This window comes from Triturus cristatus, chromosome 3_1 (assembly GCF_964204655.1).
Source record: "Triturus cristatus chromosome 3_1, aTriCri1.1, whole genome shotgun sequence".
NCBI lineage: Eukaryota > Metazoa > Chordata > Amphibia > Caudata > Salamandridae > Triturus > Triturus cristatus.
The window spans coordinates 525,930,734-525,957,325 of NC_140583.1; positions in this window are offsets into that span (position 1 = coordinate 525,930,734).

Sequence of the window (26,592 nt, forward strand, 5' to 3'; positions counted from 1 at the left end):
TCTTACAAATAGCAATAGCAGAAGTTTGAACTTATATTTTTGCATTATATTTTTACGTTTACCCTACAATGATGTTATGTTTATTATCTCTAGAATAATACTAATTTGAGAAATACCACTGTGCTTTGTCAAGGTCATTCAGCCATATTTGAATGCTTATTTTTGATATTAACATAACCTATACTATGAATTATTTCGTGGCACTTGCTGATCACAGTGTCTTATGTGTTGAAAAACTTTCTGCACATTTGCTCTATTTGGTAATCGACATTCTATTGTCAGTTTCCATGTTGGTCTTTCACTCCATCTACAGAGACATATCAAATTAAATACAGCACTACGTGTTAACTTGATCATTCAAAAAAATATTAAAGTGTGCTGATCTCTTCGGAGATCTCCATTCCCTTCCTATCATGTATTTATGACCAGGCACATCATTTGATCAGTCATCTCATAATGGCAGCTATTTTCTGCTACCGCAGACACTATTGGTATGTACAAAATCCTGCAAATCAATTTCAAATAATAATAGCCTCACAGTATATTGATTAAACATTACTACTCCATCCCAGCTCCACAATGTCCAACGTATCCCTTTCTACTAACAGTTACACTAATTTCATATTTCATTCAATTTGGAAATTCCAAGAGATTTAAAAAATAAAGTGCTAGTGCAGAAATCTAAAATCAACTGACCCCCTGTGTGAAAATTGAACATCAATAAATTCTGTTTACATAATATATCACTTGACAGTCCTTCAAGAGTTTAAACATGATGTGACATGCGTCAGATGACTCCTATACTTCAACAAGGACATTCAGGTAAGAATTGTGCTCCTCACAAGGATAGGCACATTGTTGCAATTGGGCTCTGCATAATTTAATATTGGCCTGGGGTAGGCCTTATAATGTTGGTGTACACACAGGGGCCGATTACGATGTCGTTTGGAAAGGCTCCGAATGGGATTTGGATTTTCAGAATCCCATTCGAAATCTAGGTTTCCAACCGAATTGGATACGTTTCTGACCGACCGACTATGATGCAAGGAAACCGTTCAGGCTGTCCGATTCAGTTCCGATTGGCATTCGGATGGACCAAGTCTTTTGGAGCTGAATTGTACAACTCTATGAACACGGTTTCCGACCGAGCGATTCTGATGACTGATTCTGACAGCTGTTCCCAAACGGTTTGCCCAACATGAAACGGTTGTCAGAATCTGACTTTGGGGGCCTGTATAGGCCCCCCTTCACCTGAAGGCCTCCGTTTGGGACCAGTGAGGTGTCCGCCATAGGGCGCAAGGTTGTCCCCAACCACCCCTTTTTCAATGGGGGCCTGTGTTCTCGTTCGGAACACAGGCTCCCATTGAACTCAATACGAGTCTAACCGAACAATGTTGGGAAGCATCGTAATTGTTGGTCGGACTCTCAGAACCCAATTCGGTAGGAAACCATTCCGAAACCGATTAGGTCAGAAGAGTTTCCGCCCGACATTGTGATCAGCCCCAAATAGGGAAAGTCAGTGTGAGCTACTGTTTTGTCTGTGGTGACACTTCATTATGCACATAGGGAGAAAACTGACTTAGAGTGCAGTTTCACTTCCTTTTGACCTACAGAGACCAATGATATATTGAAATGGAGTATAGGCTGTGCGGGAAAATCAGCTCTGCAAGTTCCAAAAAGATATCTGTGTACTTTATGGGTCATCGAGGATTGTCGAATTTTCCTAGCTCACCTCAGGATCAGAGCCAAGGCCTTTTTTCACCCTGCTTTGCCAGGTTAATTACATTTCTCTACAGTAAACGGAACCAAGACCAACCCACACAAAGGGAGCAATTAACAGTGCTTCACTCAGCTCCTGAGGAGTAAAGAGGTGAGGCTGGAGGATATTCATCAATGAATCAGCTATTGCACTGCACCAAGGATATGTCTGCCCAAGCCTATTGAGCAAAGTAGGCAGTCCACACATCTAAAGCTAAGACAAGAGGGGTCTCCACTTTGAAAATCTAGTGTGAAAGGTCATGGCAGCGATGTCAGTGAGGAGCAGAGCTAAGGCGTACGGAGGAGGTGCTACTAGTGACTCATGGATGACGTCATTTTGAACTATCCCTGTATGCAGTGCAGGTATATTTGTACAGAAGTGGAGAGGTGACATGCACCGTAGGATTGGCCAAGGGTGCCTGGCTTCTGGAACCTTCAACTCCCCTTTAAAATCTCTTTCAAAAGAGGGGACTGTCTCTTGCTTGGTGATTTCTCTGCACTTTGCTGATCTCTCAGCACAGCTCCTGGCTGGTGTGCCCTATAATGCCCTGCGGGGTCATGTTCTAGGACATATTTTACTGCATCTGGCGGCCCTCAGTAGGTAGGGGGCACTACCATATGAGCAATGAGACATGAGCCAGTTGCAGAAGTGCAGAAACTCTCCCCAAGAAGTTTTTCTGGGGGACTGACCCTATTTTTGTACGGCCATAAAAGCCAGTTCCCTTCTGGAATTTCACCAATGTTCAAAGCAAGCCCAAGGCTGGAGCTTTGTCTCTACAGATAGGAGTACAAAGCCCTCTAGGGGTTTACTTTATGGTTTCAATTATTGTGGCCTCAAGGTGTATAAAAGACATATGTGTACTGATGCACTCTCTAGTGGCTAAGTCTGTAGTTGCATATAATATAGTTGAAGTGCAATTCCTTTTCAAGCACATCTTGTAAAATCCTATGGAGCTAAGATAATTTCTTATGCTGATGACACACAGCTGCTCTTCTTCTTTAAAAAGGTGAAGGAATTGCTCTGGATCTAATCAAACCATGTTTGGCTGCAGTTTTCTCCTGGATGCGCCAGAATCAGCCGAGGTGCAATGCTGATAAGACTGAAGTCCTCTTCTTTGGCTTGGATTCTCCTCCTGACTGGTCCACTCATTCACTGAGAGTGGCACCTTTGTTTCCTTAAACTGAAGTGGTTAATCTAGTCTTTATTTTACTCTATTGAATGCATCATCAAGCATATTCTGTGGGGATACTCTCATGAAGAACTGCAAAATCATCTGTCGAGCTTCTTCATCGAAATTCTTTCCAGATGTGAATACTCTCTTTGCATTTAAGACCTGTCCATACGGAATACTCCATTTCAAGGACTCGGGTGCCAACTGTTCGCATATAAGGAAGAGTTTCCATCTGTCGCTTTTCTCAATATCTTAGTTTGAAGACTCTGATTCTCCGACTCCACACACGGAAACACAGCCAGAAATTCTATTTTAGTTCTACTCCACTTGCTGGTCAGGCATAAGTTATATTTATTTTTGTTTAACCTTTCTAGATATGATTCCAGAAGGTGTTTGTCGCTCCATATTACAAATAAGTCATCAATGAATTGTGTCCATAAGACAACATGATTCATGTATATTCCCTTCTCCTCAAACCAGGCCACCTTCTTTTCCCACCACCCCATGAACATGTTTCGGTAGGTGAGGGCAAAGGTGCTGCTAACGCCTGTACCTTGTTACTGCAGATATATCTTCTTAGCAAAAAAGGGTATCTTTTGGGTTAAACACAGTAATGCAGCATAGTGATAATCATCACTGTGCTATATAAATATATATTCACTTAAAAAACCATAGGTTTCAGGTATGTTATAGCTAGGAATTAGCATATAAAAAACCTTAGAAATTCACTGAAAAAACCATAGGCTTCAGAGGCGTTATAGTTAGCTGGACATTTCCCTCGTACAAAACCATTGAAATTCTCCTGTTATAGTTAGTTCAGCTAACTATAACTCGCGCCCCCGCAATGCACTGCTGATGACGTCACATATTACATCACTCATGACATGGTCAGTGACATCACTGATGACATCTCAAATGACATCACTGATGACATCATCCAGTGACTGTGTGTTTCTGTAAAGTTTAATTTTGTTTTATATATATGCCAAGCTGTATTGAGGAATGAGTGGGTGTATAAGTGTCTGTATGGAGGATTTAGTAGGTGCGTGACTGTACAAGTGAGTGATTAAACGTATCTTACTGAATGCATGGGTTAGTGACTAAACTGTGTGAATGTCTGTATGCGCCTGTTGGTGTGTAAGCAGCTGCATGGGTTTGTGAATAACTACATGAGTGTCTATATGAGTTATTAATTGGTTGTCTGAGTATCTGTATGGGTGCCTGAGTGTTTGTGTGGGTGGGATTTGGGTGACTCTGTGCATAGATGTGTGAGTAGGTGATTCACTGGGTGCATGGTTTCAAGACTAGGTCTGTGATGGACTGTATGGGTGGGTGAGTATGTGTATGGTTGTGTTAGTGAGTGAATATATATTTCATTAGTGCATGTGTGATTTAGTACATATGTGAACGGCAGTATATAAGTATGTTGGAGTACAGAAATGACTATAAGTGAGAGAGTGTGATCGTGTGAGTGGCTGTATGGATGAGTGTGTGCTTGTATCATTGATTCTATAAGATCATAAGAATGTGCTAGTATTTGTATGAGTAATTGAGCTAATGTGTGTATAACTGTATAGGTGAGTAAATGGCAGTGTGATTAATTATTTGCATGACTGAGTACGGGTCTGAGTACCTCTATGGATGAGCAGCGGTGTGTGAGTGTCTATATAGATGTATGAGTGCATATGATAGTCCTGTACTGAGTGACCATAAGTATGAGTGACTGTACGGGTGAGTGAGTGGATGGGTGTGTAGACCTAAGACTCTGTGATGGGGTATGTACTTATTGGTGTTGGAGTGTCTATGGTTTTGAGAGTGGCAGTATGTAATTTAGAGTGGGTGTATCAAAGGGTATATTAGATTGTGAGAAGATGCATCAAATGATCACATGGATGACATCATCAGTGATGTCTATCATCAGTGATGTCATCAGTGATGTCACTGACCATGTCATGAGTGATGTAATATGTGACGTCATCAGCAGTGCATAGTGGGGGCGCAAGTTATAGTTAGCTGAACTAACTATAACGGGGGAATTTCAATGGTTTTGTACGAGGGAAAAGTCCAGCTAACTATAACGCCCCTGAAACCTATGTTTTTTTCAGTGAATTTCTAATGTTTTTTATATGCTAATTCCTAACTATAACATACCTGAAACCTATGGTTTTTTAAGTGAATTTCAAAGGTTTTTATGCTAATTCCTAACTATAACGTGCCTGAAACCTATGTTTTTTTCAATGAGTGTCAAAGGTTTTTTAAATGCTAATTCCTAACTATAACATACCTGAAACCTATGGTTTTTTAAGTGAATTTCAAAGGTTATTTAAATGCTAATTCCTATCTATAACTTATCTCTAACTTATGATTTTTAATGATTTTCATAGGATTTCTAAATCTTTATTTTTCAGTGTATCAATTCCTTTATTTATGTTTTTTATATTGTTTTTCACCGTTTTTTAAAGCTTTTTTTACTTATTTCTTAAAAAAATTAATAAATATTATTTGTTTTTGATGAATTATTTTTTTGAATATTTGTAAAAAATTTGTAACTATATTTTATAATTTTTTTATATTTTTTAAACTATATTTTGAATACTTTATTATTTTTTTTTCAATTATTTTTTGGATTCGCGCACCCTATGCGCACCTTTCTCGATCCCTGCATGGAACATAGTCGCCATTTTACGATTGTAGTGTAGGATCCATGTAAGGTGTGCGTTGGGTACGTATTTTCATGCGCGATTGCTATGTGACCGGTACGCGACTCCAAGCCCATTCGCGACACGTACGAAGTATGTTACGTGACGCTCGCGTGTTTCGCGCAAAACGTCATGTGCGTGGTTGACGCGGTGGGTGCGCGAATCCCGTTAAATATTTTAAATATCAAAAAACATATATATATGTATTTCATGTAAATATTAAGGGAAGACATAATCTAAGCTACTCATAAAATTTATATATTTACTTTTAATCATCCTATATTGCTTTTAAATGCAATTTTGCGGATTCACGCTCCGTGCGTGCTGCCTATGCCCGCGGTGCGCGGATCCCATGTGACCTGAAAAAAAGAGATTTGATTGGTTCATTAGACTTCCTATTCTAACTATTGAAAGACCCCACCCATTTCAATCATTCTTCTTAGACCTTCTTTGGAGGAGCATCTCTCTGCTGAGAAGAACTTTTTTTGACTAAGTTTACACTTAGATCAAACTTTTTTTGCAAACAATGGCTTCAGGGCAGCAGGCATCTCCAGCATCTGCTCATTCATCTGAAGATGAATTTCTCGTTGAACCACCACACCCAGAAAGGTATTCATCTGTTGCCTGGAAATTTTTTACTTTTCCAGAGGGGCAAACCAAAACCAATGCCACCTTAGTGACATGCAAGATATGTCAACGAGTGCTCTCCCGTGGCGATCCAACTAAAAAGTATTCATGTGGTACAGTCAGCATAAAAAAGCACCTCAAGACCATGCATCCAGTCAACCTGGTGACTCGAGTGCCGAAGAATGCGAGTTCTTCCTGGTCCTTCACAGGTATCACAGCCGAGTACTTAGCATGTGGATCCATCAGACCAACACTTGGACATCCGTCCACAGTTTGCCACACTGAAAGTCCTCTGCGTAAAATGCAACGCCGTCCTTTGCTACGGAGAGCAGTCCATTGACTTAATTTGCAGGAAGCAAGAAAACCATCATTGCTAGTTTTTTTTCCCTGAAGTTCATTGTTTTGTTCCTCCAGTTCTGTTTATTCCTTTTTTCCAGAAAAACCAAAACATTTTTTAAATGGTTCTGAAACCCAAAAATAAAATAATATAAAACAAAAAAGAAGAAAAAAAAAGTTCTTATAAGAACTAACTTTCCTGGTTTAAAAAAAGAGCTATATTTGTATGTTAGTGTGTGAAAGTTTAGATGAATGTATGTGTAGTGTGTAATTGACTGAACGAATGCATTAGTAGTGTATGGTGAATGTATAAGTGCAGAACTATGAGGAAGTGCTGCAGCATCACACCGTAACCTCTTTAACTGCAGTGTGCTGTGGTACTTCCAAAGCACAGGGATGCAACATATGTACATAAATATGTTGCAAGTCTATGCTTCTCTCTGCACGGCTGCTTAAACTGCAGCCATGTGGTGACACAGGCACCCTTGCAACATGGTGCAAGCATATGTGTGTCATGTGGTGTTTGTTTTTGTGCAGGAAGACACACCTTCCTGAACAAAAACAATCAGTAAAGGCATTTATCTCTTTCAATGTATGCTGAGCATTTTAGCATATATTGAAGGTTAAAAAATGAGGAGAAATGAAACCAATTCTCCTTGTGCTTTGCTACACCAATTGGAGAATGGTGCAGCATTCACACACATGTCCAGATGTATTAGTTTTGATAAAGGAGATGTATCTTGTTCTATCAGTATTCTGTGCAATCATGCACAGCAACACTTATAGAACACCCTTTCAATGCAAAGTGGTGTGTATGATGAGGTCGTATTTACATTGACAAAAAAAGGTACAGAGTGCCTTTTCCTCTATTTGTAAATATAAAAGAGTGTTTTGCGCTATAATTATGTTACAAAAAGTAACATATTTCTGTTTGGAAAATTGCTTGTGAATGATAGGAGGTAAGCACAGAGTTTTGTCTGCAAAGATGCTCAAAGAAGAATGATTGAAATGATTGCAGTCCTTAAATACGTACAATGGGAAATATTATGAACCACTCAAATCTGTTTTTTTGCAGGTCATATGATATCCTATGACAGAGAGATTCCAAACTACATAGGCATAAACAGGGGGTTTTGAAAAACGTATTCAAACTTTGTAGCTTCTTGCAGATCTGCCCATTGTGCATATTAATGCTTAATTAAACTTACCTTCACAGTAATAAAAATAAAAAATGGTACACATTTTTTTCATATGTTTTTTGTAATGTAAATTGGGGTAAATTGCTTATTTTAGAATTAGGATCTGTGAAATAAAAGAAAAAATAGTTATAACATGTAATAATACATTTTTAACAACACAGCATAATTTAAACAAAGTAATTTGTTTGACTTTTTTGCTGTTCTCAGAATATATTGAATTTCACTAGAAATAGTGATTTCAATCGTACTCATCACATAACAGCGGGCAAAAAAAAAAACAATCAAAAAGATTGTTTAAAAACCTCAACATTCTATTCTCAGTAAAATACCAGAAAATACAAATCACACATATAACACATGCTTATTGCTAACATAATTTTATAACTTCAATTTATAAAAACTGTAAATGTTGTCACTTTAAAATATTCACTGAGTCAATGAGTAAGAAAAAGTCCATAATTCAAACATATACCTTTCCTTGAGGCCAAATGTATTTTTACACTCTTTTTTATGTAAATTGTCCAATGGTAATCCTAATAAATTATAATAATAAATTCCTCAGAGAGTGAATTATCTTCCTAAAACTTTGGCTTTAAAAATATTAGGTAGGAATTTGGTAATTCACTAGGCAAATGTTGTTTGAAAACCAACTGGGCATCATTACAAAGTCTCCAGCCTTTGTCACATTTTAGATATGCAGTCTAATGTCCAGATGTGGAAGGACCATCATGGAAAATTATTGCAATTGCTACAAAAGTCCCTCCTGATATTGATAGTTGTGTTGCTACAAATTGCTTTATTAAAGTATACTATTTTCTTCCATCAGCTGTACAACGTTGCATCATTAAACAAAATCTTTTTTCCCTATTCTGCATAATTTGTTGTTGCAAACCTTCAAGATAAAAAACAACATTGACCACTACATTAGCATAGCAGTTGACACCTGAACTATTTTCAAACTGATAACCAACAATCTCTTCAATAGTGTCCTTTTTCTTTTTACTTGCAATCACAACATTATCTTGTTCTTTTCCCTTCTCTACACCTTCAGTACAGATATTCTCATACCTTCTTTTTTGACCAACCACACGCTTTTCAAATACAGGATATTGACCTAATTTGGGAGCATACGCCCTTCTTAACCTATTATACTCTTTTACACAGTTTGCATCTGCAGTAACCTTTGTGTCATCAAAATCAATCAAAAACAAACCAGATAATGTTCTGACTCGCGACAAAGCAACATATGCCATACCCTCTTTAAACACGGTAGATCCAATGTTCACCAATGCACTGTCTACACTTAATCCTTGAGATTTTTGAATAGTCACTGCGTATGCCAGAGAAAATGGAAATTGTTTCCTACGGACATATAAATCTTTAACAAGCAAAAAATAAACTGAACAACGACCAATTTCTTTAACTTCTTCAATCTGATCAAATTTAAATTTTAAAAAATTCAATTCCATCTTTTTTCTGATAATTAACAAAATCCACCACTTTACCCATTGCTCCATTAAATAAACCTTTTTCTACATCCAAATTACGCCTTAAAATTACCCGACAGTTTATACATGCATATAGAGTCTTTTCTAAACCAGCCGTTTTAGATATCTTTTTTTCTAAGGAATCCAGTTTTGTTTTCAATTTTCCCGTCAAAATAATAGTGATTCCTTCATGCTCTATTTTATCGATGGCTTCCAATTTTATAATTTCTTCATTTTCCAGTTTCAATAGTTCTTCGTTGAATATAGAACACTCGCGCAGTGTTGGCATTAAGCAGATCACTGATTTATTTTCTGCAATTTTCATGTATATTTTCTCAGGAACTACATTTGCATTTGGAAACAAATTGGAAAGTAATCGACTCTGCAAAGCTTGTTTGCCATGTTCTGTCAGAAGTCCAATTCTTATATCTTGAAGAATACTTCCATATTCAGCATCATTTGCCTGTCGCATATTTTTCATCAGTTCTTTGTATTCAAAATATGTCCAAATGTTCACGTTTCCAACACTATCCAGAGACTTTCTGGTATCTTCATGCGCAAGTGTTTTGAATACTGGTTGTCCTTTTACAGGAGTCAGTTGCAGTAGATCTCCAAAAACTATGACGTGTTTTCCTCCAAATAACACGTCATACTCTGTTTTAAGAATTTGCTGCATTCTTAAATGCACAAAGGCAAGCATCAAGTTTGAGTCCATGCTTACCTCATCAATAATGAGAAGTTTCATTTTCTTCAGGACTCTTGAAACTTCACAACAAGCTTTTCCAGATAGATTGTGGTATTCCAATTTGTTCTCATGCTCTACTGGTAGCATTAGTAAACGATGTAAAGTAATTCCTTTAATGTTATGTGCTGCTAACCCAGTTGGAACAGTGACAACACAAGACAAATGCGACTCAGTTGTTTTCTGCAAATAACTTGTAATTACTTTAATTAAGAAACTTTTTCCTGTTCCAGCTTGACCACTCACATACATTCGGATTAGTTGAAATGATGTACATGAGCACTCTTTCTTTTCATGAAGTAATCCATGGTCAATCTGTTCTTTCACTTGCTGATATATTTGTTTCTGTTCAACATTTAGGTGCCGATTCCGATCCTGTAAAACCCGGGTACGAATGGTCGTACGGAGCGTATTCTCCATACGACTCGTACCCGGGAAATGCACCTTACAAACCAGCAAGTACGATTCGTACAGAAATACCATTTCCGTACGAATCGTACAAAACACCGTACGGCTCAAAATTACCTACTATTCTGATCCTGGACAGCGCGTACGCGACATCTGGACGGAGTCAGGCAGCGTTCCACGGACCACCAAGTACGATTCGTGCCTACGTCACTCCGCACGGAGCATTTTTTACGGCAGCCAAAAACTGCCGGGAAATTGAGGACGACGCGAACAAGGAGCACCGGTACGCGACGGACAGCCATGGACCCCATCCTACGTGTCATCCCGGACCTCCTAGCCTACGACCTGGTGCACAGAAGCCCACGCAGACGCCGCAGAAGGTCAGAACAACACCCAGGGGCAAAGGGGGGGACCAGGGCCAGCAAACATAACCCCCACCCAAGTAAAAATGTAAATATGTCATGTACATACATTACCTCCAGGGTCTGGTCACTTCGGGGGGGCGTGTCCACCAATCCCTACGTACCGTCACAACGGAAGTGGATGTGGACGTGTACCCGTCACCATGACAATGGTGGTACGGACCGTACCCACGCCTCCACAGCGTGGGTACGGCCCGTACCACCATTGTAGTGGTGATGTAGGGGTACGCGCCGTACCCACGCCCTCAGAGCGTGGGTACGGCCCATACCACCATTGTAGTGGTGATGGAGGGGTACGCGCCGTACCCATGCCCTCAGAGCGTGGGTACGGCCCGTACCACCATTGGAGTGGTGATGGAGGGGTACGCGCCGTACCCACGCCCCCAGAGTGTGGGTACGGCCCGTACCACCATTGGAATGGTGATGGAGGGGTAAGCGCCGTACCCACGCCCCCAGAGTGTGGGTACGGCCCGTACCACCATTGAAGTGGTGACGTAGGGGTACGCGCAACGGAAGTGGACGTGGACACGTACCCGTCACCACAACAATGGTGGTACGGCACGTACCCCTACATCACCACTATAATGGTGGTACGGGCCGTACCCACGCTCTGAGGGCGTGGGTATGGCGCGTACCCCTCCATCACCACTACAATGGTGGTACGGGCTGTACCCACACTCTGAGGACGTGGGTACGGCGCGTACCCCTACATCACCTCTACAATGGTGGTACGGGCCGTACCCACGCTTTGAGGGCGTGGGTACGGCGCGTACCCCTCCATTATCACTTCAATGGTGGTACGGGCTGTACCCACGCTCTGGGGGCGTGGGTACGGTGCATACCCCTCTATCACCACTCCAATGGTGGTACGGGCCGTACCCACGCTCTGGGGGCGTGTGTACAGTCCGTACCACCATTGGAGTGGCGATGTAGGGGTACGCGCCGTACCCACACCTCAGAGCATGGGTACGGCCCGTACCACCATTGGAGTTGGGATGTAGGGGTACACGTGGTACGGACCGTACACACGCCCCCAGAGCGTGGGTACGGCTCGTACACCCCATGAATGTGGGGGTACGGTCCGTCCCACCCGTACCCCTACGGCACAGTACAGAATGGATACAAGGCGTACACACGCCACGAATGTTGGCTTAGGGCCTGGTGCAGCATATAAGCAGTATATTTGTGTGTGTGTATGCACAGAACAGCAGTGTACTGCACCAAGGGGGCGGGTTGGTGGGTGGCTGCAGAGGACTCCCAGCAGTGGACAGAGACATGGGGGTGGGGGCCCAGGACTCCCAGCAGTGGACAGAGACATGAGGGTGGGTGCAGAGGAATACCAGCAGTGGACAGAGACATGGGGGTGGGTGCAGAGGAATACCAGCAGTGGACAGAGACATGTGAGGGGTGGGTGCAGAGGAATACCAGCAGTGGACAGAGACATGTGAGGGGTGGGTGCAGAGGAATACTAGCAGTGGACAGAGACATGTGAGGGGTAGGTGCAGAGGAATACCAGCAGTGGACAGAGACATGGAGGTGGGTGCCCAGGACTCCCAGCAGTGGACAGAGACATGGGGGTGGGTGCAGAGGAATACCAGCAGTGGACAGAGATATGTGAGGGGTGGGTGCCTCTCACTCCCAGCAGTGGACGGAGATATGTGAGGGGTGGGTGCATATCACTCCCAGCAGTGGACAGAGATGTGTGAGGGGTGGGTGCATATCACTCCCAGCAGTGGACAGATACATGTGAGGGGTAGGTGCAGAGGAATACCAGCAGTGGACAAAGACATAGGGGTGGGTGCAGAGGAATACCAGCAGTGGACAGAGACATGTGAGAGGTAGGTGCAGAGGAATACCAGCAGTGGACAGAGACATGGGGGTGGGTGCCCAGGACTCCCAGCAGTGGGCATAGACATGGGGGTGGGTGCAGAGGAATACCAGCAGTGGACAGAGACATGGGGGTGGGTGCCCAGGACTCCCAGCAGTGGACAGAGACATGTGAGGGGTGGGTGCAGAGGAATACCAGCAGTGGACAGAGACATGTGAGGGGTGGGTGCAGAGGAATACCCGCTGTGGACAGAGACATGTGAGGGGTAGGTGCAGATGAATACCAGCAGTGGACAGAGACGTGGGGGTGGGTGCAGAGGAATACCAGCAGTGGACAGAGATATGTGAGGGGTGGGTGCCTATTACTCCCAGCAGTGGACAGAGATATGTGAGGGGTGGGTGCATATCACTCCCAGCAGTGGACAGAGACATGTGAGGGGTGGGTGCAGAGGAATACCAGCAGTGGACAGAGACATGGGGTGGGTGCAGAGGATTCCCAGCATTGTCCTGACATATGAGGGGTGGGTGCATCATCTTCAGATGACCACAACTCCGTGGGTTCATGAACGCATCCCCAATGTGAGAAAATGTTGAGAGTGCCATATCAACACATCACTGACAGCAGTGTCCCACTCCCATGAGGATGGATGTATTTCCCCCACTGCATGACACACCACATGTGGGTGTGAGGACAAATGACACATGCATACCCACCCCTGGCGGATGCAGCACAATACACACACTGAGATCATGTCACAAGACTGTATAGTTATGTGAAAGCCTACTAAACTAAGAGAGCCAAAGGGAACACACACTGTCACGCACATTCCAGGACTGATAGGAATATACAGGTGCTGGCACAGCCACCAAGTTGTTGTCTCCCATGGAAGGAATAGGGTGGACTTCCCACAGATACAATGCCCACAATTGTCAGTCAGGTGACCAAATACCCTGCAGAACAAGTACCAATTGTGTGCTAGGCTGGGAGTACACACATGCATAGTGCGGAAAAGGGACAATTTCCACATGGAGGCATGGCAACATACTCTATACACAAGTACAGTGACTACCAAGGATGGCACAGACGATGCAGCCGGCATGGCCATAGTTGAAGGGATCCGTCAGCCACCAAGGAAATGTAGACACAGGTCAGCACAACAATTGTGAAACTCCCTGCAGGGAAGATGTCAGGTGTCACAGAGGAAGGGACACTCCTTGGGACAATGTCTCGAAACACAAAGAGCATACACGACCAAAGAATCTTTGCAGAGACCTTGTGATTGCACGCAGATACCAGGGTCCACCCCATGAGCACCAGACTACAACATTTCCCAGACACCTAACACATGGTCACCACCCCAACTCATGGAGCATCAGCACCAACATCAATACCTAAAAAGCAATCGTGTTCAAAGGGAAAACAAAATGCTTTATTCAGCATTAAAATAAAACGTATAAAAGGACACTATTTACAAAGGCCATAGGCCAGTCCAGATGCGATGTCCTGGGGGGGACACATGTCCACGCATCTCCCCTAGCTTGCCTGCACATTCGAAACCTCTGGTTCATCGACTGGGGTAGGGGCATCATGTGGGGAAGGACCAGGCACCGCAGGGACAGGAGGGGGAAGGGTAGGTGTTGTGGGTGCAGGGACGGACGACTCCACCACAGGGGGTGGGGCAGCGGCAAAGGTGGAGGTTAGTATGGCGCTGCACACGTCCGCAAGCTCTTCCAGCGTCTCCCCTGCACCCGAATGAACCACAGGCCCCAAGGAGGGAGGGGGTCGGAGGGATGGGTTGCAGCGCTACTGGGGGAGGAGGTGGACAGGGGGGGGACTCAACTCCCCTACCCGTGGAGTGCATTGTCAGTTTGCGCGATGGTGAACCAGTGGGGCTGAGGCCCAGCACAGCCAAGTATGTCTCCTTCTCAGACTGTGGGGCAGGGGAGCCGAGGGGAGTGAAATTGGAGGGACTGGGGAGTGAGGCATGTGGACTCCGACTGTGGCTGCGTGTCTGCCTGTGTGCCCTAGACCCAGTGGGTGTGCCTTCTTCCCCCTGAGTGTGCGTGACTGGAGGTGTGCGCTTGCCCTTCCCTGTTGGTGTGCTGGCTGTGTCTGGTGTGGTGCCTGCCTGGGAATGTGTGTGTGCTTGGGACAGGCATGGGAGTGGGAAGTGTGGATGGTGCAGGGGTAGGTGGGGGGACCAAGCGCTGCAGGAGACCCACTGCTGCCGTCAGTGACGAGTCCATGGACCTCAGCAACATCCGTTGGTCAGACATCGCTGATGACATGCCCTCCATGTACGACACCATCTGTGTCAGCTAGGGGTGGGCGGAATTTGCGAAAGCGACTTTCGCAAATTATCGCGAAAATGTTTAAAATCTCCGCAAACACGCGGAAATATCGCGAAGATGCAGAAGTTTTTTTCCCGCCCGTTCGCGGTATTTTCTGCGTGTTCGCGGCTCGCCAACTTACCCATGCGGTTGCTTGCGGGCGCGGCCATCTTGATTTCACTCTTCTCGCGGTGCATGATCGCGAGAAGAAAGACGTGATCGCGCGACGCATGACGTCACTGCGGGCGCGAACTGTCGCGAGACAGCGCAAATGGCTAAAACAATACAACATCTCATGGAGAATGCGACCGGATCGGGAAAACTTATCGGCGAACGCGGGGATTCAGGTAAGGCGATCGCGCGGGCGCGAGAATGTATTATTTTACAGCGCGAGCAAGAACCAAATTATCGCAAAGCTGCGGAATGCGGAAATTTTGACATTTTCGCGCTCTCCGCGGAACGCGGAAATGCCAAATTATCGCAAATTCCGCGAACGGAACGGAAATTTTGCCCAGGCCTAGTGTCAGCAGTCTGGTGTGGCCATGGAGGACAGTCAGGATCAATGTCTGCCCAACCTGCAAATGCTGCTGAATGTCCATTGACTCGGCAGTGAGGGCAGCAGGGGAGACAGGGGCAGGGGGTGCGGTGCCTGGCACGAAGGTGACACGTTGTTGCCCTACACAGACCACAGACAGAAGGGACCGGAGCAACTGGGAGGGCGGTGATGGGAATGGAGGGGGCGGTGACAGTTGTAGTGCTGCTGCCAGCTGTTGGTGCAGCCTCCGCCCCCTCACGGAGTTCAGCCTCGGACCCGTCAGTGTCGTAGTCGGTGTTGGTACTACCCAGGTCCTCCGCCGCACTCCCCTCGCCCTCCGTGCCACTTGATGCTGCCGACTCGCCAGGAGTGATGGCACTGGTGCTGGATCCCTCCTCCACGTCCGTGCAGGTGTCTCCCTCGGTGTCCCCCGATGATGCTGTGGGCAAGGTGAAGAGACAGGAAATAATCAGTCACCTGTGTACATCTGACACATGAGTCCAAACATAATAGGTCACAGTGCATATCATGAAATGCATCATGAGTAACAGCTAGATGACTCCGCATATATGTAAGCCCTGCACGCCCCAGTTGGTTCACCCACCATGCCACCTTAAATAATGAAAATCAGGACACAACAGCAAATAACTGTATATCCAATTATACAGAGAAGCTAGTGTCTGTGAACAGTGGAGCACAGCCAGACTATGAAGGCATGCCACCCCTTGGTCACTGTGAACGAAACAGTATTGGTGCACCCAATGCCAAATAACAGACGCCAATGCTGAAGGGGTCCCCACACTCATAGACCTGTGAGTGCTTTTGAAAAACCAAAGAAATACTTTCTGATCCATTGGGAATCACACAACTTTACACAATTGACAAGTTTGGAATGTGTGAATGTTCCACTTGTGGAACAGAACACACATGTGCATGAATATCAGAAGTCACACAAGGAGGTGCACACAAAACTACATTTACACAGTCATTGTATGAGCTGCCAGCCTAATGCCAAGAAGCCATTGTTAAGAAGAAATGTGGTATCAGGAAGTACATATACATGGCACCACGGTGGTCCGGATGACTTGACACCGGTAAGTTGGCATCAGCAACAACCAAGGACTAACCCAAATGCAAACACACTGTGGGAACATGGATATGTATAATTCCAAAACAAATTATTGACAGAACTGTGCATTTGTTTGAAATGTGCCAGCGTGTTCCCCCAAAGTGTAAAGGTGGTTTCTCGTGCACTTCCTTGGGAGACATCTGTCATGCAGGCACATTATTGCCCTTCACAATAATCAAAGTGAAGCATAGAAACTATTGGGACATGTTGACAAGTGTAGTGAGTGCCAAGGTACAAGACTTCTTGAATAACAACTTAAAACATGCCACCTGTCACATGGCCATCCGTACCATGATGACACAGTTGGCAACACATCTGACACACTACCTGTCATGTGGATTGGCACACATGTCCAGACACAGGACAATGCATTAGCTAATGGCCCTGAAATAGTGTTGGAATAAGGAGCACCTGCACTGAGGAGACACCCTGATGGGAAAGAAGAATGTCCACACAGATGTCAGCACACACAGACCAAACTACATAGCATCTGGAGCACACACCGGTGCCAATAATGGATGAGCAGGAAACATGTATTTTAACTTTTGACACATGCTGCAAAGCACAAACATGACACCCTGCACAACATGCCTGGGTCACTGCACGTTGAGTGTCTGTCCAGACAATTATCACACACAGGTCAGACCTGGCAAGGAGACATAAGGTTTTGACATGTATGCCTTTCCTGCACAAACCCCCATACATGAGACAATGTGATTGAGACAGAGCAAGTAGTTACACCTCTCAATCTGTGTTTACTAAAAGGGGAATCAAGAACTCCTAAATGTACTCAACATCACCTCGTGAGGCTGACCACACATATATCTGTGACAAACAACCATCAACTTATAGTTGTACATAGACACACAGGCACTGCCCAGTGTGAGTATGCACAAGCCTAATGGGGTCACCCTGTACAGTGGACACATGTAGCACACTTTCCGTAAATACAAATTAGGGCAGGGAACAATGCCACAGAAGCCAAACTATGCTGAACACACAGATACTGGCCACAGTGTGTGATGCCACACATGATTCCTAGGATAAGGTGTCTCAGGGGACAGTAGTGGGCACACTGCTCCATGGTCCTGGAACGATCTGACTGTAACAGGAGCAACCGTCCCGGCCCTATGCATATCTCCCACTCATGCACATCATGTCTGAGGCCACTACATTGGTCATGCATGCTGCAAGTGTGTGTATTTTAAACCTCACACTCCTATGTGGAGCCTCAGGACAGTGCCAACAATTACGGACCCCCAAATGAGTGGACAGGACAGGGCACAGGCAAGGTAGCAACACATATCACAGACCACCCCCACACATGATGCAGAAAGCATTGTGCACCGTGATGACCTTGCAGCCTAGATGACCATGTGCAATAGTGATTACACACAGACTAGGGAAAACATGTCAAGGAGGGGAAGGGAGGAAGAACAGCAGCGGTTGACTAGGGGGAACAGGATATGCACTGCACATATAAACTCTGGCAGTGTATCCATGCGACTGAGCACTTCCAAAAGCTGGTGACACAAAACAAACACACATGTACCTACCCCCTTGCTGCTGCTGCTTCTACTGTAACTGCCTATCCATGTCAGGGAAGACCACCACCAGGACACGCTTCATTTGGTGGGTCAGGCGCCGGCGCCCGCCGTGTTTGCGTGCTGGTGAGTCCCCCAGCAGGACCCGGGCGATCCTCCTGGTCGAGCACCGGATATCCTGCCAGCGTTTCCTCACCTGGGCCAGGCGCCGACTGCGACCCTCCACGGAGATCACGGCCCTGACGGCCCGCTTCCATATTTTCCCCTTCTGGTAGGCGGTTACATGTGAGGATGACAAAGTGAGAATAGATCACTACACCTGCTCCATGTCACAGAGACACACATTAGAACATCTTTGATTTGTTGAACAGGGCATAGCATGCTGCAAACTAATAGCACCTTTGTCATAGGGACATTCGCCTCTGTGTAAGCCCCAATGCACTACATGGCATTGAAAGTACACAGGTGGCATGAGGGGTGCAACACACTCCCTGATCATGGCACACACTGTACATCACAAGCAACACAAGGCTGATGGACAGCACCTCCAAGCAGTCACATGCCCCAGGCCACTGACCCAAACTCAGCAGAGTACACAGACACACACAGGCACAGATCATTCACCTGCCAGTGGCAACAGAGAATACAAACCTCACTCTGCACATGTGCCACTTGCCTGGGGGGTGTCACAGGCGTGGGGCTAGGCCAGCAAGTCAGACACAGAAAGAGCACGGCTTACTTCTTACATCAGATGGGTAGAGCAGTTGCCTCCTCCATGCAGCTGTGGTGCAACACTCCACATAGACACTCACCCACATGACAAGGAACATTCACACACATCATTGTCCAGGGGGCGTACACATCATTTGGACACTCTCACCACAGCTCCACTCAACTCACACACATCTGTGGGTACAGTCACCTGTCACACCGGGGGGAACACTGAATCACCACAGGACTCTAGAACAAGAATGGCCAAGAGGATTAGCCATGCTGAATGTGCCATGCACCATGCAATGAATGTCACAGTAAGCACAATGCAAGTGAGGAGTGCACACATGAACCACATCATGCTCTGCATGACAGACCTAAGCCATTCCCCCCCCCCGGGACCCACTCTAAACAACATTGCATGTCTGTCACACCTGGACACAATGCCAGAAGTGCCAGTCACAAAAAGAAGGGGCACAGTCAAAGGTAGCGGAGTCAGCACTCCCCTGCTCCCCTGGTCTACCATACAGGCTGGGGAACTGTGGAAGGATGACGTCCAGCAACACCTCATTCTCCTCCTGGGTGAAAGGCTGGGCCCTCGCCACAGTCCTTGACATGGTGCCAGAGGAAGCCAAACAGCAGCAGTGGTGTCGATGAAAGGTTGTGCAGGCAAGTGCCCTCTCATGGGTTCTGGCTGACTTATATCTGCCTTGCTGGGCTATTTCCTTTACAGGAGTACAGAGTGATTGGTCAGACTCATTTGCATCCTACGTTTCCTCCAATCCCTTTGAACATACACCAGTGACAGCATTAGCATTTTTTCAAATTAGCTGCATCATGTCAAGTCAACAACCACTTTGCAACAATGTATAAGCTGGCCAACTGCTTTTTCCAGGCCACATGATGGAAAAATTTGATCTTGAAACTGGGTATCCATGACAACCAGCATGCATTTAGGCCCTAATACGGGCCGTACACGCGTGTGTAGGGGTCGTATCCCTATGGTAGTGTTGCCGTAGACGTACGCCATAGTGATACGGGCCGTACACGTGTGTGTAGGGGTCGTATCCCTATGGTAGTGTTGCCGTAGGCGTACGCCATAGTGATACGGGCCGTACACGCGAGTGTAGGGGTCGTATCCCTATGGTAGTGTTGCTGTAGGCGTACGCCATAGTGATACGGGCCGTACACGCGTGTGTAGGGGTCCTATCCCTATGGTAGTGTTGCCGTAGGCGTACGCCATAGTGATACGGGTCGTACACGCGTGTAGGGGTCGTATCACTATGGCGTACGCCTACAGCAACACTACCAGAGGGATACGACCCCTACACACGCGTGTACGGCCCGTAGGCGGCTCCCTCCCATATGCACCGGTGAAGGTCTGCAAAATCTTCCTTGTGTGCTGCATGCTGCACAACATGGCAGTGGAGAAAGCTGTGCCACTCATCCTGGATCCGGATGAGCAGGAACATCCACCCGTGGAGGATGCAGGGCTTGGTCACGAGGCAAGTGATGAGGAGGAGGAGGAGGAGGACATCCGGAGTCAGCTCATACGCAACTTCTTCTCATGATGGTGAGTCCCTGGGTCTGAGTGTGCACGCTTGGAGCCTTGTGTGGCATGTGTTGCAATGTGTGTGTCCAGCTGACTGTATGCTAAGTGACTTAGAGGTGTGTTCTGATGTGTCACTCGAGTGATGATGTAATTCCACACATTTTAGCTGAGACACTCAATTTTCAACTACCATGGTGACAACCTTATACATGTAGAGTAACTGACCATGCATGCGGATGACCATCTTTTAGCTGACTTCTTGTGTGTCTCTCATCCCCTGGTAGCTGCGCATGCTGTCTGCTCGTGGCATCGTTGGGCTCCTGCTATTCCTCATGAGTATTACAACGTGTACTGAATCAGCGTTACATGCACGGACATGGTGATAAGTCTCCTTTGGGTAAGGATTGCAGCACGGCATTTTGGGGTTGGTAGTTGTTTTGAATGTGTGTGCACTGCTCCTGTGCATGTTTTGTTACTATGCATACATGTCGACTCACCATGGGGCACATGACATGTAGCATGACTCACGTGAATTGATAGTCACACTTGGTGACAGTCATCTGTAATGGGATTGTGGATTGTGATGAAGGCATCAATGTGTGTGAAACTTCCCTCGGAAACATACGGGATGCTACGGGTTGACATAGTGTGGGACATCCCCATAAGAGGATCAATGGGGAATGGCAGCCTCTCCGTGTGCAGCAGGGGATGTTTGGCTCACCCCCGTCACTTGTGTGCCAGTTCAACGGATTTACAGCATCTGTGGTGCAAAGGGGGGGGGCCAGTGTAGGTCCTACATGTTAATCCACATGACCTGTGCGTCTGTTCATATTGATGCATTTGCCTAGGTTTGAGCCTGAGTAATAAAGGTGTTCCTCACCATCCAAGGTGCCTCATCTCTGTCGATGCAGGTCTCTTGCCACTGTGCATGCGGCATCTCTGGCATAGTTGTCAGAGATTGTGCATTTGAGTCTATGTGTAGATTAGCAACATGCATGCTGTTCTTCATGGATTTGATTCTCTATTGTGCATGAAGTCCATGGCTGTGTATGTATTTTGGCATCTCTGTCCCCACAACGGGCACTCAACACCTGCTGAGGGTGTGTTTCCTGTGCGCTGCTCGGCCTTCAGTTTCCTGATCCGGTGTCAGTCATCTTGTGTGATTGTGCATCCACTGTCTCTGGGTGTGCCATGGTGAACCGGACACTCCTTCCTTTACATACACCTGTAGCAGTTGTCCTTTCTGACATCTTTGTCTTTGTGTGCAACTTGTGGCATGGTTTCAAGGACATGCCGCCTGCTGCTGCAGGCCCTGCAGCAAGGCACACAAACTTTCCGGATTTGGCAACACACACGCCTCTAAGATGCTACTCCCTTCCTCCCTCCACCCATTCATTTGGGTGTCATCAGCTTGTCTGTGACACAGTTGCGGCCACGCGGTGCCAAAGGCTGGGCCGTCTGCACATGCAACGTGCACATTGCATGACCCGCATGTCCTTGCATGACCCACATCACACTACAGTATGATGTTGTAGCCACCCTCCAAGCAATGTCCATCCGAAAAATCTACCGCCTGCACTCAGGCATACACTGAGCGCACACACAACACCTTTGCATGATGAGTGTGCAACTCCAACTGCCTACACAGCGCTGCCACGCCTTCCAGGCCCTGTCACACCAACAAGGTCATGTCCCTCCTACTCCCCACTGGCTCTGTACCCCAGCAAGGCCATGGGAGTGGGACTCACAGCCTCTGCATGTAGTATGGTGTCGTTGTCTGGCACATGGCACAGGTATCATCTGTCAGCGTGTCAATCTACAATGTGTTCAGGATCCCCCTCTGCACCATCACATGCGCACAGCACCTCATCATCATCTCGTGTGCCATTGACAGTCAGGTGCTCCTCACCCTCACCAAAGACGCAGACATTGCCAGTTCTCACATTCAATAATGCATGAGATCCATTGGTGGATGGCTGAGCATCAGCCACCTGAGGCAGGACTTGTACAGGACTGAGGTCATCATCTGAGGATTCTCCCCTTACAGCTGGCTCAACTGCTTGTGTCCCACCCGCAAGAGCCCTGCACAAGCAGCCAGTGGCCACGCACACAAGCTGGTGTGCATCATGGATTGCTCGCTCACATTTGCCATGCTAATCACCAGCATCTGTACCTAAAGGCTGCAACACCCTCTGCATTATGCACATGATCCCCAGATCGATCCACTCCAAGGCAAGACAGACCATCCCCCAGGTCCACGACGACATCCGTGTCAAATACTACCCTGCCCTCTACGGAGCAAGTACATTCAAACTCCCAGGAAACTTGTCCACATCCAGGGTGCATCTGCACAGCTCAGCTTCAACATCCGGCGCCCCAGCCACATCACCATCCAGCAGAGATAGCTGCAATGGATCACTGTCTGCTGCAGGATGACCTTCACACTCCACACCCACACTCAGGAGGCAGGCCACAACCCCGACCCCAAACCAACCTTGTACCACTGTCATCCAAGACACCATTGGGCCATCTCCGTGCATCCAACCTTTCCCTGGCCACCATTCTTCACATCCACCTTACTCCAGCATGCAGGACATAGTTCTCCCACCTGGCCAAACATACCTGGGACTCCCTCCCCGGGAAACTCCACATGAGCCATGACCTCTGCACCTTAATGATAGTCTTCCAAATAGGTCTGTCCTCACAGTATTGCAAGACCCCCTCAGCAGGTTGAGACCATCACGGGTGAGTATTGTGCTCCATTTCTGTATTGAATGATACATTGTGACCCATGTGTGTCCTGTGCCAGACTCAGATCCCAGGGTATGGATGGGTGGAGTTAGTTCAATAGTTTGACATTTACACACACAGATGTTGTGAACTAATGCAAAATCACTGCAACATCTCATGACTTAAATAAACTTTTATTTGCGGTGGGGTACGTGTTTTGGTAGATAAAAAGAGGTGCTCGCCGGGTGCCTACAATCCAAAGTTCACAGGGGGAGATGGGATCCTTTGCATTGGAAGTCATCAGAGTCCAGACCACAGTGTTGGTCATCATTGGTCAGACTGTGACCAGCAAGTCCATGTGGCAGAGAATGTCATTGAATGAGGTGCTGCTGTTGCGCCAGAGGTGCCAGGTGCCAGGCCAGGTGACCTGGGAGATGTGGATGGTCCGCTGACTCTCACGGTCTTTTCCGTGGATGACCCACCTTCCTGGGGGACCCTCTGATGCAGGCCTTGACGATGTTTGTGATGCTCCATCAGACAAATCTTCCTCCCTCCCTGTGGCTGGTGGTGGTCTTCGCCTGGTGACACAGGGAGGGTTGGCCATGTTGTCAGCGAACCGACGGAGTGAACGGCTCATGTCCGTTTGCACCACCAGGAGCTCAGCCAGTCTTGCCTCCATCCGTCCTTGGTGTTGTTGTTGACTGGCATGTTGCTCGGCCTGCAGGTTCTTCATCTCGTCGACGGTCCCCTTGATGTCTGTGAGGGTGTCCACTACCTGGCTGATGCCCCTGGTGTCACGCCGGTATGTGTCCAGGATGTGGCGTATGTGTGACATACCGGTTCCCTCAGCTGGCTGGTCAGGTTCTCGCCTCCGCCTGCCTCCACTCTCACCACCCCTGCCCACACGAGCCGGGCCTGCCGTTGTGGGCACATCGGGTCTACGAGACCCCTGAGGGATGGCATTTGCAGGGTTGTCTGCCTCCTCCTGGGTGCCCGGAGAACCTTGTCCCTCCTGGTCAGACAGGCTCTGTTGTTCAGTGCGAGCAGGGCTCCTGGGTGTTTCCTGGGATGTGGCACAGATGTACCTGAAGCAGGTGCTGCAGGGGCTTGGGCACCAGAGGGGCCAGGTTGGTTGGGGTCATCCACGGAGAGGTGAGAGTCGTCGCTGCCAGTGGGATCATCTTCACGCCGAGCCTGGGCCTGTGATTGTTCCCCCCCCAGTGTTGGGGGGAGATCCATGACGTTGCCCTGTGTGTGAGAGAGAGACAATGTTAATGGTGTTTCATGCGACATCCATGTTTCATGCATATTCAAGTTGCCAAAGTTCCTCCAGGTAGTTGGATATGCCTAGCATTCCTCTCAATGTACACTTGTGGATGGGTATGTTGCGGGGGACAGATTGATATGTTCTCCTGAGTGTTTGACCTGTCTAATTTATGCTAGGATGCTTATTTGGCTATGGATTGGTCTTGTTGTGTCACATGTCCATTGTGGGAGTGGCTAAATCCGTTGCCTGCCCGGGGGGGTGCTTGTGTAAGGGGTGGGGGGGGTGTGACCGGGCATGATGTTGGGTGTAGTGTGATTCGGCATTGGGTCTCCCAGGTGATGTGTCTGTCCCCTCATGGTGCATGCTGGCATGACAGTGAGTGTGAGTTCCTGTGCTAGGTATGTGAGCTTGTGGAGTTGGTGTTTGAGTGTACAGTGGTCACAGGAGGGCCTTTGTGCTGTCTACAGCAGGGCCAAGTGTCAGCTACCATGTCAGTACTTGGCCAGTCCCTGTGCATTGAGCATGGTGCATGGGTATGTCCCTAGGCCATATGGGCTGAGGGCATTGGTGTCTGCTTCTGAGTTGCACAATGTGTTTTGTGAGCCCCACCCTCCCAGCATCGCGGACATCCAGTGTTAGGTTTGTGTTTCGTGTAGCCTGTGACTTGGCATGGACCCGTTAGTGGCATGTGCGTGGTTTTTGAGTGTGGTTGTGTCCGGTGAGGGCTTTGGGGTAGTTGCGTGCATTAGTTGTTGGGGTGTGGATGCCGTTCCCCCCATGTTACGTCAGTTGTTTGTGTACTCACCAGGCTCTGCGACTCCTTCAAGTCCGTGTACTCCCACCGGCGGAAGCGTGGCCATCACCTTCTCCTCCCAGGGATGGTAATGTACTGGTCTGCGGGGCAGCCCACCTCCAGTGATGTTACTCTGGGCATGTTCTTCGTTCATTTTGCGCTTGACTGCCCTCCGCAGATCGTACCACCTGGCTTGGCATTCATGCCTGGTCCTTCTGATGGGCGCAACAGCATTGACCCGATCGACGATCCTCTGCCACATGGCTGATTTCTCAGCTATGCTGGTCTGTCTGACCAATGTTCCAAAGAGCTGTGGCTCGACTCTGATGACTTCATTGACAAGGATGTCCAGCTCCTCCCTTGTGAACTTTGGATTCTTGTCTCTGGGCATGGTGTGGGGTGTGGGTGTGGATGGTTGTGGGTGTCTGGGTGTGGATGTGACGGTGTGGGTGTGAATGTGAAGAGGGGGTCTTTGTGAAGGTGGTTGTGTGAAGGTGTGTAAGTTTAAGGTGTAGTTAAGGTGTAAGTAAGGTGCAGTTGTTTGTCTGTGGGGTCTGGCAGCAGTGGGTCTGTTGCAAAGGCTCATGGTTTGTGTGTGTGGGCCCTTTTTATTGGTCCATTTGTGGGTGTGGCTGGGTTTGAACTTTTGGTGGGTGTGTTATAAGAAGTGGTTGTGGTTTGGGCCTCTGTTTGCCTGTTTGGATGTGGCAGGTCAGTGTTTTCGATGTGTTTTATCCTGTAGACGTGTTTTGTGGTATTGCGCAATTTGAATTGACCCTCCTTGTGCTGTTTTACAGTGTCCTGGTTCAGTGCGAGTCGTTTTCGCGTATGTAAGGTGCGTACATACGCTATGTTGTTGTACAGTGATCACATATGCAATGGTATTGTACTATTCGTACATATACGCGATGCTGCGTGAGGGTGCTGGTGTACGGGCCTGGGGTACGGTGCGTACAGGCACGGGGCTGGGGTACGGTGTTGGGGTACTGGGCGTACAGGTACGGGGCTGGTGTATGGGCATGGGGTACGGTGCGTACAGGCACGGGCATGGTGTACGGGCCTGGGGTACTGTGCGTACGAGCACAGGGCTGGGGTACGGTGTTGGGGTTCAGTGTGTACAGGCACGGGCATGGTGTACGGCCTGGGGTACGGTGCCTACAGGCACGGGCATGGTGTACGGGCCTGGGGTACGGTGTGTACAGGCACAGGCATGGTGTACGGGCCTGGGGTACGGTGCGTACAGGCACGGGGCTGGGGTACGGTGTTGGGGTACGGTGCATACACGTAGGGTGCTGGGGTACAGTGTGGACATGGGGGTACAGT